Genomic DNA, 15,764 nt, shown 5'->3' with positions numbered 1-15,764 from the left:
AAGATAATCCTGTTCAATTTCTTTATTCAATTCATTCATTACTATATGAACATACAAAATTTTAAATGGTATGCCTTCACCCAAAAAATAAAATAATAACAATTTTATCCGAATAACATGCTTGATGCAGGTTTTTTCATGTCTATGTTTGACCACAACGAAGACGATAATGATGACACATAATAGACACAACGAATCATTTGAATCAATCAGATCTCAAATTTCTTTCCTTATCAACATCATTCGATTCAATTTGATTTGATGAATGCAAACTAAAAAAAGGGATTGTCCATTGAAGCTTTTTTTTTGTCTATTATCAAATAATAATAATAATCTTTTTTTACTTAATTCTAATCTTCAATTGAATATTTTCTTCTTCGTTCTTTTTCGCTGTTTGCTTCAATATGAATTACGATTTTTTCTCTAAAAAATAACCAATTGAAAAAAATAAACTAAAATAATAATGACCATTGTGGTCTTGATCTTGTTGATTCATTATTGTTGTTGTTATTATTGTTAATGATAAATTACGATTAACGACAACGACAAGTATGAATGTCCACTAATCTATTATCATCATTGTCATAATGATGATAACCATAATAATGGATAAAATAAAATATTAAAATTTCCATAACGAAATGGCCATCATAATAATCGATAATAATGATGATGAATCTTGTTGAATGTTATTATTTGTCGATGTTGTTTAGCTTCTGATTATGATCATTAACATTATCGTCAACAACAGTTTGTTTTGGAATGAATATATAAATGTTAAATTTCAAATCAAGTTTCTTTCATGCTTCATGGTTGAAAATTTTTATTTTCATCATCATCATCATTATCATCTTCAATCTTGGTTTTTTTCTTTCTTCGCCAATGTTCATTTCACTGTGGGTGAAGAGTTAATTTGCTCGATTGTTGCACCATGATCATTAAAATAAAAGAAAATGTTTGAAGTATGAATGAGAAAAAAAATAACGAAAAAAAACATGTGAAAAAAGGATGAAAGGATATGGGAGCCAGAAAAGAGAATTTTTGTTGTTGTTGTTGTTTGATGGCTATTTGTCCATGAAGCGAGAAGTGAAGCAATAACAAGAAATTATACATTTTGTACCGCCTACAAGATCTTCACAAATCAGAATTTTCTTCATGTCGGTGACGGTGACGATGATGATGATAATGATAAAACCATCTAACCTGAACCAATTATTGTTCAGAAAATAATCTGAACAACAACAACAAGTTTTCTTTGCATTCCCTGTGAATATAAAATAGAATTTATTATCAAAGAACTAATTTCAACAACAACAACAAAAATCCTAACAACATAGAAACAAAAGAAGCAAAAAAAAACAAATTTTATTCCATTCAAACCAATCATCATCATCATGGTTGAATGCAAAAAAAAGAGAAAAAAAAAACGATTCATGATGTAATGGTCGAATGGTATGTAGATAGATTAAAAAAAGATAGATAGTCATCATGATTGCGGTCAACACCTTGTACACCGAAAAAAAACATTTTTTGTTTTGTTTCAAATCAACTACATACATAAAACAAAATGTTTCAATGAAAAATTATTTGATAAGATTATTCGACCACAACAACCTATTGACAACGACAACGAAAATGATCATCCGTGACAATACTTGATTGAGGAATAACCGATTGAATCGATTCTCATTCAATTTTGATTGTTGAATAATTTTCAACAATGATGATGATGATGATGATAATAATGATGACAATCCGATCAAAACAAAAACAAAAAACAATTCAACCGCAAATATTATCAAAAAAAAAGAAAAAAGAAATAAAGTAAAAAACAATCATTTTCTATAGAATGATTATGATGATGATGATCAGATCCGATTTATATGATCAAATTTTCTATCGAAAAACATATTCTGAAGTTATTCCATAGATTATTGAACTTTTCCCCAAAGTTTATTTCAAAATCTCAAATCGATGATTGCAATGATAATTCATTGGATTCAATTGTTTTTTTAATATTCTAAATAAGCTTTGATTGATTGAAAAAAATGATAGAAATTTTGTTTATTTGTTTGTTTGAAAAGTTTTTTTTTACTTGAATCATATCGATAAGATGATAATGAAACTGATAATAATAATAATAATAATAATAAATTATTATTATCATCGGATCAGATCAAATAGGATCGGTCAATCAAAAAACAGGTAGTTGTTGCTGTTTTCTTTTAAAAGAATTTATAAATTGTTAACCACAAACAAAACTGTGCAAAATTAAAATTCAAAGTTATTCGGCTAATTGGTTTGGTCATTTGAATTCAGCAGCAGAAAAACTAAATAAGAATGAATAGGAATTCAAATTTATTTGATACAACGAAAACAAAAATATTAAAGTTGCCACGGGGCTTCTTCGAAGAATTTTTTTTTTGTTTTTTCCTGATCATCAAACAACGACAACGACGACAACAACAACAACATAAACGCCGCTGTTAAAATCTCTTTAATTAACCTGTCTACAAATTATTTATCATCATATTTGATCTGAATATAAAAAAAAAGAAATCTTATGGTTCACAAATATTTTCTTGTTTAAAGAAAAGTCGAATTGATAAGAAATCAAGTAGAAATGGATGCTTAAATGCTCATAACCAAGATAAGATCAAACAGATTTAAGATTTTCTTCGTTTTTCTGACAATCGTACAAAATTTATCATTTTCCTCGGTCTTTGATAATGTAAAAAAACAACATTATTCGTTTTGGATATTATAGAAAATCATGCATAAATTTGATGAATTTTTTCTTTGATTGTCTATCTTCATTATCCATATAATCGTAATGAAATTGATTCAAGCAAAACAACAAAAATGGTTCAATTTTAAATATGTCATAACATAAATGAAAATTTCATATTTGAAATTTTAAATTGAAAAAAATTTAATTTCAAAATGAAATGACAATATTTTTTAATGAATTTTTTTTCGTATTTTCCCGTATATGGTTGTGATGAAGATGATCGAAACTACTTGAAACAAGCGAAAAAATCAATCTAATCAAGATGAATGGCCATGTTTTTTCCCGCTGTTATTTCCCGCATAGATTATCCGCCAAGTATTTCTCCTTCTTTTTTCCTAATTCACAAAAGTTTTACCATGTTCAGACTCGCCCCATCAACCATGAATTATATTATCATTAACGATGTGATTATCGCTTTTCGCTGTTTGTGTGTGTGTGTTGATCACAACTATAAACAGATGCTAAGATATTATAAACATAATCACTATTAATCTAAAGTGAATGATCTAACTTCTGCATTTGATGTGTAAATTTTTCATTTATTTATTCGACCAATTTATTTTAAATACAAATTTGTTTTTTTTTCTAAAAACATTTAAAATGATGTATACAAATTAGAAGAAAAAAAACAATTAATACGCCTACTACATTTATAGAAAACGATAATGTTGATGATAATGAATACGATATGATTTTTACAAAAAAAAAGTTAAAATAAACAAAATGAACAACAAAATCAAATATGATCGTTTTCATTACATTCTAAACAAATCCGATTATATCGTTTATGAGTGGTATGATCTTCATTTTTTGTTTTCTTGTTTCGGACCAAAACGACAATGAATGAATATTTTTCATCCAAACGTTACATCATAACCAATCTATTGAATGGAAAAAGAAAATTGAATGATAAATTAGATATGATGGCATATTATAGTCAATATTTACATTCACTTTATTTTTTCAAACCCCAATTGCCATTCGCATTCAACAACAACAAAAATTCCATTCGAAAGAATGAAATTCATTCCTTGTGTTCAACAATGTAGATCAATTCGTTTCGTCATATAATATCCGATGATACGAATTCATTCGTTTTCAATTTCTCTCCAGCCAAAAAAAAACCATAGGTTTTCATTCATTTCCTTCAATTTTTTTCCAACTATTGCTTGTTTGTCTTTATCCACAAAAAAACGATGATGGAAATGATGTTTTCTCTTTATTCTTCTTGTTCTTCTTCTTCAAGCGATGATGGCCGTTGGTGATGATCAATCTATTATTTGAACTTTTTTCTGGTATTTTATTTATATAAAAAATGTTTGTGTCTGTGTATTTTTCCAAGGGAACAAATAAAGAGACAAATGTTAACTTTGGCAGCTGCTATAATGATGTATATATCATACAAATATTTAAAGAAAAAAAAACAAGCTGTATATGTTTGAATTATGCGAGTATAAACTCAAATATAGGAATCTAGGAATTTATTTATTATTATTATATAAACAACATTTGTATGTTTAAAAAAAGGGGCAAAAAAATACATAGATATTGCCATTGCCTCTTGCTGCATAAATATTTGGCCAAAAATAAGAAAAATGATGACGATGACGGCAACGACGACGACGACAACGAAGGGAAAAAAACAAAGTTCAATATGAGTTTATTTGAATAGTTTTTTCGGGATGATGATAATATATTTTTATTATTCTTTACATTGCAAAAAGATTCATCATCATCGTTATCGTTATATGGTGGCCACCAATAGTTATGACTGAGTTTTTGGTTTCTCTCTCTTTTACTCTCTTTTTTTCGTTTACTTTCCTTATGTGTTTATTTTGGAAATTATTTTAAATGTCAAATTTTCAATTACATATTCAAACAAAACAAAGAAAATTTATTCAGACAAACAGACACGGAACATATTAATAAGGTAATCATATAGCAACATAGAAATGAATGATGAATTTGTTTTTCATTCAATGTTTGAATGAATAAAATGAATGAATGAATAAATGAAAACCAAACAAAAAAAAATTTCAAATTCTCAAAGGAAACACAAGACACACAGGGAAAAAGGATGCATTCAAATCAACAGATATCAAATTGACCGTTAATTTTTCTTTTTTGAGTTGAAAAAAGTCATTATTTTACGAGGAAAAAAAGGGTTTAGAAATAAATATTTTTTAATAATATTTTTTCATTAAAGTATAAGAAAACAAGATGTGAAAGGGAAACCAAAATTCAATCAAATCAAACAACAACAAAAAAAACATATCAAACAAATATCATTAAGGGGTTGGGTGTTATATATTTTTGGGGCGTATATATGTTCATTGCATAACTAGATTTTTCTTATTTTTACAATGATTCAAACATCCCCCTTCATTATACATCATCCCCAAACATACACACACACACACAGCATATTTAATTTTTTTTATATATTTCCATTTCATTGGTCCTGGATCAACATCAACATCAGAAAGAAAAGAAAAAAAACAAACATCATCAACATAACAAAATAACGAACTAAAATATGATGATGATGGTAAAATGGTGAAGAGCGAAGGAGAGAGAAAATGTGTGTAAATATTTAATATGAGTAAATATTTGTATGAAAATTTCTTCTTCTTTTTCTTTTTTTTTCCAGTTTTTTTCATCATCAACATCAACAAACATCGCTTGATTCCATGTGTGTGTGTGTGTTTATTTGTTTTTTAACATTTACAAATAGAAAATGTTTTATTCCTGTATAATCTGGGAAATGGAAAACAAATATATATAGTGGTGATGATGATGATGGTATACAGACTTGAATAGAATAGAGAAAAAAACACACAAATACACCGAAAAAATAGATAGATAGATAGATACCCAAAAAGGAATGATAAAAAGTTGTTGTTGTTATAAGTGATTGGAGTAATAGAAAAAAAAAGTTGAATCATTCTTTTTGAAAAAAATTTCTATTTGTCTTTCTTTTAAAGTTATAAGTTATACACACTGTAGTTATAAATATTGATGGTTGATTGATTGTGTGTTTAATATTGAATTCATCACAAAAAAAAACAAAATAGGGAATCTTGTTTGATAGGGTGGATGTTTTCTGTTTTATAAAAAAGAGAAAGAGAAACAAACAAATTGTTTACCCATAAAAAGTATACAATATGCTTTTGCTCCCAGAGATTTTTTTTTGGCCCGTTTCTTCCAAATGTAAATGTCAAATTCTTTAAATAGTATAATTGTAATGCACACTGTGTTTGTTTGTAACAAACTTTTTACGTAATTTAAGATGATGAAATTTGAAATTAAAATTAATTTTAAAAAACGTGGGTGAAGAATCACACCTATTTTTTTCATTCTCGAATTGGGCGATCTAAGTAAAAACAAAGAAAGGTCACCAGTTATTATCCAGTTAAATGGATTGATTCAATTATCATTTCAAGAAAAAAAACAGGAAAAAAATCAACTAATCGTTTCAACATTATAAATAGATCAATCTTTATTGAAAATTAAGAAAACCAAAAATAACATTGACATTCAATAAAAAAGTATTTATAAAAAAAAACGCAAACTTGCTAATGATTATTAATTAATTAATTAATTTTTCTCTTTTCATCATTATTATTTTTATCCTCACTAATTACAAATTTATTCATTAATTAAAAAACAAAACAAAAAAAAAAATTATAATGAAGGTGCTGATTATTCAAATACAAAAAAAAATACTTTGAAAAAAAATGATAATGTCGCCTGTTGAACACACACAAAATAGAATCAACAACAAAAATAACACCGAAGGCGAAGACAAACCAATGATAATAATTCCAGTAATTCATCATCATCATCATGTTTATCTTTCAATTCACTCATTCAAATCGACATCAATGCTAATGATGATGATGATGATAATAATAATGGTCTTAACATTAATGGATGAATGAATGAATAAAATTTGAAACATGAAAATGGATAATAAAGTTTTTTTTTTTGTAAATTGTTGTTGTTGTTGATGTCATCTTCGGTGCAGTGAAAACAAAATGAATGAAAAAGGAGAAAAAAAATTTGCGTGATTAATTCAATCAATCCAATCCTGCCATTCATAATATACAAATGATAATGATGATGATGATGATGATGATGATGATGATGATAATTTCAAATCTCTAAATAACAACAATCATCAATGGAAATTTTTTTTTCATATTTATTTTATCATTTTTCAATGTGTGGTGCAAAAAAAAGCAACAAGTCATGGTCGTCGTTGTTGGATAATTACATTCGAACAATAACTGGGTAATTCCATCATTATCATCATTATCATTGTATTCAAGTCTTTTTTTTCCACAAAATTTGTTTCAATATCCATCTTGTTGTTTGGTTGTTGTTGTTATTGTTATCATTTTGATTTTCTAATCTACAACAACAAAAATCTTTCAACAAATTCACACCATTATTCAATGTAACAAACAAAGGAAATTTTTTCAATAGACTCTAATATTTTCATATTTTTATTCCCTTCAATCAAAATAGAATTAAATACAATTATTATTTTAATCAATTGAATGACAATTTTCTTTTTTTTAAATGATTGATTGATTTTTTTTTATTAATCAATAATTTTTCTCTAATCATAATGAATATTTGAACTTTCAAACAAACAAGCAAACACACGTATATTTCCACGCACACACACCCACTATATCATAATTTTTTTTGATGATGATCAACTATGAATCGAATCAATTTATTCAGCCTTCAGTATTTTTATGAGAATGATTATAATGATAATAATCATGTTTGAAATATAAAAATGATGTGATTTAATTTTCTTTGATTGTTTATTGGTTCAATCAATTTTATTCAATATTATTGTTATTGTCATGATTGTTATGATTAATAATAATAATAATAATGATAATTTTACGGATCTAATTCCTAACCACTTTAGTCAATAATCAATAATAATAATAATAATCGATTTCAATATGATCATCGATTTACGATCAATAGTTGTAAGTTGGAGAGAGAAAAAAAACTGTACAAAACCGGTATAGATTCAATTAGATTAGATTTAAATCGATTGAGGCTGGAAAAGTAAAAAAAAAATATTGTACACAATCAATTATCGATGAGAAAACTCTGTAACCAAAACAACAATTTCGAATAGAAAATCTAATCTAATTCAATTTATGAATCGATAATACCTGGCACATACACTATCCGATGATTGACATCGATAATATAGGATTTTTTTCTGTCAATAATTTTTTTTTCCTTGACATGTTTTTTTTCTTGTCTTCCAAGATTTTCTTCTCATCGACAATAAATCATCAGTTAATTGTTAGATGCAACAAGTATTTATTAACAATTAATTAACATTGATCTTTGAAAAATTGATGATTTTAATGTTGAAAAAAAGAGAAACGAAGCAGATTAATCCGAATGGAGTAAAAATCACTATCATAATTAGAGCATCCGGAAATATCAGAAATAAACGTAAATAAATGGCGAGAAAAATGAATATCTTAATCGAAGATGTCCTTAATCAGGTAAATATTTCACAGAAAAAAATACTAATTCAATGTAAACATTGACCATCACCATCATTATCATTATCATTATTATCAGCATTCCAATACGTTAAACGATTCTTAGAAATTAGTATAAATATTAATTGACAAAGTAATGAAAAATTCAATACGTTGAACTTGGCATGAATGAAAATTGTCCATAAAAAAAAGAAGAAAAAAAAAGATTTCCAAAAATAAATAAATAAATTTAAAGTTGACGACAAATCATTTAAAGTATTTTTAATGATGATAATAAAATTTTTTAATTTCTCTTATTTTTTCCAACATTTTTTTTGCAACAATCACATTGATAATATCCACAACACGACAACATCATAGAAAAAAAGAAGATATTTCAACGATCTTGATGATGATGATGATGATGATGATGGTAATAAATGGAGATCATCGATAATGGTCTGTGTGTGTGTGTGTTGTAAAATATTAATAAAATCAAGATTTAAAAAAAACCAAATGTCCGAAATCTTTTTTTTTGTGTAATAAACATTTACCAAACATGATTAATATGTGACCAACACCATTATAAAAAAAATAGTGTAAGAGAAAAAAAAAGAAAAAAGAAAAATCAAATGATTAGTATTCGGTATGAAGAAGAAAAAGATCATCAACATTGGACACATATTGTTGAGCGTAAAGATTATTCGGTGGTCAGCGTCATTCACATCATCATCATCATCATCATGAAGATCATGATCGTTGTCGGATGCCAAACGATAATGATGTCGATGTGCATTTATACTTATCTTAAGATATATCTACCTATGGTGCCTACACATAGATACACACACACACACGGTGCGTACCGACACGGATAAAATATCATCTTTTTTTTTGTTGTTGTTTAATTTCATTGAAATTCAAATTTAGTTAAACTAGAAAAATATATTCAACTTGTCAATGTCATTGGCTTTTTTTCATTTCTTTAATAATAATTATAATAAAAATGAAATGAAATGAAAATCTCAAATGGTCATCAACATTATCAACAGCAGAATCATTGAGAAGATAATCAGTCAGTCAGTCAGTCATGACAAGATTATGATAAAAGATGATGATAAGTAAAAAAAAATTATAAATAAATATCTTAAAGATCATATAATTATGACATGCCATTCGTCAATAACAACAGTTTGTGACTGTTTTTATCTATGTTTTTTTTTCTAAATATGAAAATTCTTTAAGTTAATCTTTCTTTCTTTTTATATAATTAATAAATTGCAAAACAGGACAGGTGATAAAATGAAACTAATCAAATGAAAATGATGTAAAAAGTAAGAAAAAAATGGAATCACTTTTTTTTCTATTTAAAAATTGATAATTAAAACACCAAAAAATGAAAATTTGATACTTTTTTTCGGTCAAAATCCTTATTATCATCATATGATAGATAAATGAAGTGAAAAAATCAACGAAATCAAATTGATTTTTGTGTCTGTTTGTGTGTATTTCTATAAATTATGAGAATAAATTTGCCGCAAACAAAATAAATAAATGATATAATGTAAATGATGATGATGATGATGATGTTATCATAAATCGAATTATTTGCAATGATGATGGAAATGATTTTTTATGATGATCATCATCAGAAAATTATTTAATCAACTGATGATCATATCAATTGAATTCAATCATCATTCTATTCATATTCATAATTTAAAAAAATGGAAACAAATTCGGTATTCGTTTTGGAAATTTGTTTCGTTCAATTAGCTTTAGTTTTTGTTTTTCTTTCTCGAAATACATCATTTATACACAATGATCAACAATCCATCAATGAGAAAAAAAAGGGAGAGAACGAAATGAAAAACATGATGATCATCATCATAGACCGAATGATATATCATCTTATTGGCAATGAAAACACCAGACAGACAGACATTACAGTTTAATGTCTCGGTGTGTTGTTGTTTCGATCAAATTGATGATGCAAACGAACCAAAAAAAGGAAAAAAACACTGATACTGTTGCTGCTGTCGGCCTTAATCGATCCAATCATCACGAACTTTGATCATTCTTCACCAGACTAACCATTTTTTGTTGTGTTTCTCAGTGGAGAATAACAAGAGAAGAAAAAATATTCATTCAGTGAAAAGAAAGGCAATTTGAATCATCATATTTTTTTTTGTTGTTGTTTTCAACGAGAAACACACAAACACAAAAAAAACCTCTGTTCTTTATCTATCCAAATCATTCAAAAATTTCAGATTCAGGCAGCCGAATTTTTATTTTATTATTTTTCAGGCAAATTTGATGATGATGATCATCATCATCGTTCAGCATTCATGATCAACAACAACAACCTTTGTTCGTCTTCGTTTTGGTCGATGATAATAATCGAGGTTGTTTTTTCCTCTCTTTCTCTCTTTCCTATTTTTTTTCCATATGATGATGTTTTCAACCATCATGTTATCATGATAAAACATCGACCATCATCATTATCATCATCGATGATCAGGTAATACTCTTCGGAACTAGAGATAGAGAAAAAAAAAGAAGAGAATAACACTATTGCACTATTAACTACTACGACTACAGTAAACATTATCAAACAATCATCATCATCATCAAATAACTAAACAGCAATAGAAAAATCATCCAAACAAAACCCTTTTCATTGATGTTGATAATGTTTGTATATGATTGGTTATAAATATGAAGAATATCATCAGATCATTAAACTCAATATTGTGGTCGATGATGATGATGAGTGTGTGTTTACCCGGATTGAATCGAAATATCGAATCCGCGACAATATTACAACAACAAGTATCAACATTTATGAATTTTTATTTATTTATTTTTTTAACGAATCAAAATAAAAAAAAACATTTCACAATAATCATCATCTAACGAATGAAAAGATGAAAAATCTTGTTTACCATTATAAATATCATTTTGTTATACAAATTCTATGGAACAAAAACAACAACAAAATTGATTAAATACGAATACATTTTTGGAAGCAAAAAAAAAGAGAGAAATAGAAAGAAGACAAACTTCATCAATAATGATCATGATGATGATCGATCTATGTTGATGTTTTATATAATGATTATGATGATGGTGATGATTATTATTTTCGACTGATGGTGTTTTTTTTTTGTTTTTGTTATTGATCTATTTGATTGCCATTCATTTTCCGGTTATGATGATGATCATCATCATTTTCAATATATAATGAACAAAAATGATGAATCAATAAAACCATTTTTTTGTTTGATTGGATAGGGAATATTGTTTTCATTTCGATTCGATTTTTGTTGTTGTTGTTGTCGTTTTTGTTTGTCTCATTTAATGCTCAATACGAGAGAGAAAAAGATTAATATGTCTACCAATTTATGTAATGTTATGGGAGCCATATTATATTATTAAATAAATAATAACATAACAACAACAACAACAACAATCATTATTATCAGTCATTATTATTAAACATAATCATAATCAACAACTAAACATGATGAAGATTGAAATCCAATCGAATGATATTAGTCATCCGAAATCGAAAGCAAGTGAGAGAGCGAGAAGGACAATTAAATCGATATCGAAATCATTATCGATGATTAATTGTGTAATAACTTTGGAAATAAAATGCAAAAAAAAAAACGAAATTGAAACTTTTTGGTGTGTGTACAAAAGGTTTCCTTCCTTTGTAATCAAAACACAAAAACAAATTCAAGAACAAAATGTTTTGTTGATGTTTGATGATTGAAAATATTTATTTTTGAAATAAAATACATGAAAATCAATCAGCCTGATCAGATTTTGTTGTCGGTATTGAATTTAGTTCAAACAGATTTGTTGTTTTTTTCCACTAAAAGAAACAAAAAACACAATGAAAACAAAATCCTGAAGAAATACAATCTTTTTTTTCAACCAAAAAAAGTTTCTCCACCATTATTCGGGTTGATATTTCATTCAATTTCGGGGGAAAAAATGAAAATTTCTTTTCCATTTGATTGGAATTTTGTTCTTTAAAGTTTCGTTATCCCAGGCTTTAAATTATTGTTTTCCATTATTATCGAAACACCTACACTTCAGTTGAGATTTTTTTTCTGGAAAAAAATGCTCTACATAGTTGAATACAATGAAAATTCCATAAATTCTTTTGTTATTTTTAATTCAATCTTTTTGTCTGTCGTTATTGTTTTGGGTTTTTTTTTGCATCGGATGAAAGAAACAACTTCTGGTTTCGCCACAAAAAAAAAAACTAGAAGAAACCAGAAAAATTTCTTAAACTATTTGATGTTAAGATGAATTTTTTTTTGAAACAATTTCAATATGCGAATGAAAATACACACAGGAAAACACACAAACAACAGGACAAAAAAAATCGATCAATATTCCGGTGGTTCAGGAATGAATGTGAACAGGAAAACTTTTGCGATTCTAAACAAATAAGAATGTTGTATGAAAGCCATAAGAATGTACCCAAATCTTAGCAATTAGCGTAATGGCTATTTGAAACGGAAACAACATCGAAAACCATCGATACAATCGATTTGTTTTGAGTTTGTAAATATGGTTTTCTTTTGTTTTTTTTTCTATTTGTTCAACTACAATCGATCTATCATAGTTTTGATCAATATCATATATTGTCGTTGAAAGAAATTCAATTTTTTTTTCAACGATGATGCTTTTTTTTATTTTCGGAAATACAAGTTTGTTGTTTTAATGAGTTATGTTTGGATGTTGTTATTTCTGTTTTGTTTTGTTTTTTTGCCTATAAGTAAAAAAACAAAGATTCTTTAAACCAATTTCACTTTTTTTTCATGCCATATGACGCCAGCGAAAAAAAAAAATTTGTTATCCATGAGAATATAAGATCTTTTTTTCATAGTTCCAAGAAGGAAAAAAAATGAGAAAAAAAAAGAAATCGAATTCCAATTCTAACTTTCATAGAATATGAAAGTATCGTATGATTATTTGTGGGGATCCCGATACATTATTGAACATACTCCCCATCAACAACCAAACAACCATCCTATCTTATAAACTCTAACCAATATCCAAAGTACAACAAAAAAGAAAACAACCTGGTTGTTGTTTGGTTGGTGTTGATCGATTTGTCCTATGCCCCCGGATGGATAAATTTTTTTTTTTTTTTTTTTTGTTTTCTCATTTTGGCGAACCATTTTTCTTCATTCGAAAAAAAAATGTTCATGTTCCTTTTTGGTTGGTTGATTTTCGTTTCACATTTTTTTCTTCATCATCATCATCATCTTCGTTTTTTTTTCGAATCGAAATCGGGTGTGTGTGTGTGTGTGTGTGGTATATATCAAGAGGTCGGTCATCAATGTGTATGGGGTTTCTTCATTTTCCAAACCCAAAATGTTTGCATGGACCCCATGCATTTTTGGTTTTGAAAAAGAAGAAATTTTCTAAGAGGGGGGGACAAAGAATGGCTATAGCGGATGAACGAATGAATGGCCCTCGCCTTCGCACATTCGTGAATATAACAAACAACAACATCAACAAGCAAAAAAAAAAAAAAAAAGTCGCGTCAAATTGTCCATGTGTGTGTGTGGATATAGTTTGCTTGCTTTGGTTGTTCGCTATATGTGTACGACGGCAGCTATACTGGCCCCTTTCGCAGTATTTTTCTTTTCCACCAAATGTGTATTTGGTATGCCAAAGCTATACATTGAAGATGTTGACGACGACGACGACCGAACCAAAAAAAAAAAAAAAGAAAAAATCTTGTTTCAATTTTTTTTCTACTATATTTATCATTGCCATATTGCATAGTTTTTTTCACAGCAAAAACTATATTTTGTTTGCAAAAAAAACAACAACAAAATATAATGAATTGAATAGAAGAAATTCATTATAATCACCTTATACAATCAACTATTTCAACAGAAATGATCACGTTTCCTAACAACGTGATCCATTCTATTGGAATGAACAGTCAAACTTGAGTGATTGATACACGTGATTTTGGTAACATTTTCCAATATAAAAGTCACTCAATTGGGTGGAGTTTATTTTTATAGAAAAATACTTGATTTGTAAAAAAAAATTGGTGCCCAATTCTCTTTCGTATATTTTTATCATCATATTTATAAATGATGATGATGAAAAAACATAGAGCAAAACAAAACAGAGAAGAAAAAAAAAATCCAATTCACAATCGTATTCGATTTTTTTTTCTTTCTTACAGAATGATGAGGATATATGCATAGAGTTGATGATGATGATGATGATGATGATCACAATCAACATCAACGAATCAGCATCATCATCATCATCATCAAGGCGCCACTACTCTCTCTATACCCGAATCAAGTTTTAAGTTTGAGCACACACACACATGGACTTACTGAATGATTCGACGACTATTTTCGAAAATGACTGACTAATAATGTTAAATTAGAATTTTTTCTGAATGTTTTTTTGATTATACAATACAGAATTCTGAATAATTCTTTTGGGTGTGAGTGAGGTAAAAAAGAAAAAGGCTAAAAAAAGAATTCTTTTTCCTAGTTTTTCGTTTTAAGAAAAGGATATGATCAATTAAGTTTTCTTTAGTTGATAATAAACACACACACACAGAGAAAGAATTCATTTAAATAATCACATTTACAACAAGGAACAAAAAAAAAGATCGAAATTAACTTTGTTCAGTAGAAACAAAACGAAAAAATTCTGTATTCAAAAGAATCGAAATTTTTTTATTCGATTGAAATCACACACACAAAAACTATAGTGGTTTTTGTATCATGACTCTCAATTTTTTTCACTTAAATCAGCTCGAAACAAATGTCCATTTCATTTGTCCATTAAATCCCGAAAAACAACAACAAAATTATAAATCAAATCAAATTGAAAAAATTCTCAACAAAGAAAAAAAAACGGCGCAAAATCAAAATGTGAATACAAAAAAAAACATCTATTGTATATCCAACAAACCAACAAACGATATCATATCAACATCGAAAAAAAGGATCATTTAGCCATATCATCATCATCATCATCATCATCATACCACCACCTCAAACCCAAAGAACCAATCATCATTAACATTATTATCAACCACTACAATTATCATTTTTTTCTGTTTGGTTTGTAGCAGTAGCAGTATATAAATATGTTTAGTATCTTACCGGATTGCATATAAAAAAAAAGAGAAAGAATGATTGCCAAAAAAAAATGAGAAGAGAAAAAGGAAGAAAGAAAAAAAAATAAATTTCTGGTTCGTCGGCTTGGTTCTTTCGCGCTCGGTTTTTGTCTGTTGTTGATGATCGTTCGTGTGTCTTTTCTCTCTCTCTCTCCCTCTCTTTTTCTATCGGTGTATTTTCGGAGTGCATGTGTGTGCTGTGTTCTGTGATGGTATTATTCGGTTGATGATATTTTGTGGACCTCGATCATTTTGGTTT

General features: G+C 27.4%; 1 long non-coding RNA gene across 1 annotated transcript; it reads right to left on the bottom strand.

Moving 5' to 3' along the window:
• Positions 1–3,378: 3,378 nt before the first annotated feature.
• LOC142646375 (uncharacterized) lies at positions 3,379–6,508 on the bottom strand. Its single transcript, XR_012847332.1, has 3 exons — positions 5,322–6,508; positions 3,740–4,116; positions 3,379–3,672 (listed from the first exon to the last, which is right to left on the bottom strand). It is a non-coding gene; the product is annotated as an uncharacterized LOC142646375 (long non-coding RNA).
• Positions 6,509–15,764: the final 9,256 nt, after the last annotated feature.

Source organism: Dermatophagoides pteronyssinus, unplaced genomic scaffold (genome assembly GCF_027571235.1).
Source record: "Dermatophagoides pteronyssinus isolate colony J.1.1.1.1 unplaced genomic scaffold, Derpt_VIB-CSIC_2022.12 sq0003, whole genome shotgun sequence".
Classification (NCBI taxonomy): Eukaryota; Metazoa; Arthropoda; class Arachnida; order Sarcoptiformes; family Pyroglyphidae; genus Dermatophagoides; species Dermatophagoides pteronyssinus.
Note: the sequence above shows the minus strand (reverse complement) of the source record. Positions and strands in the feature narration are given on the sequence as shown.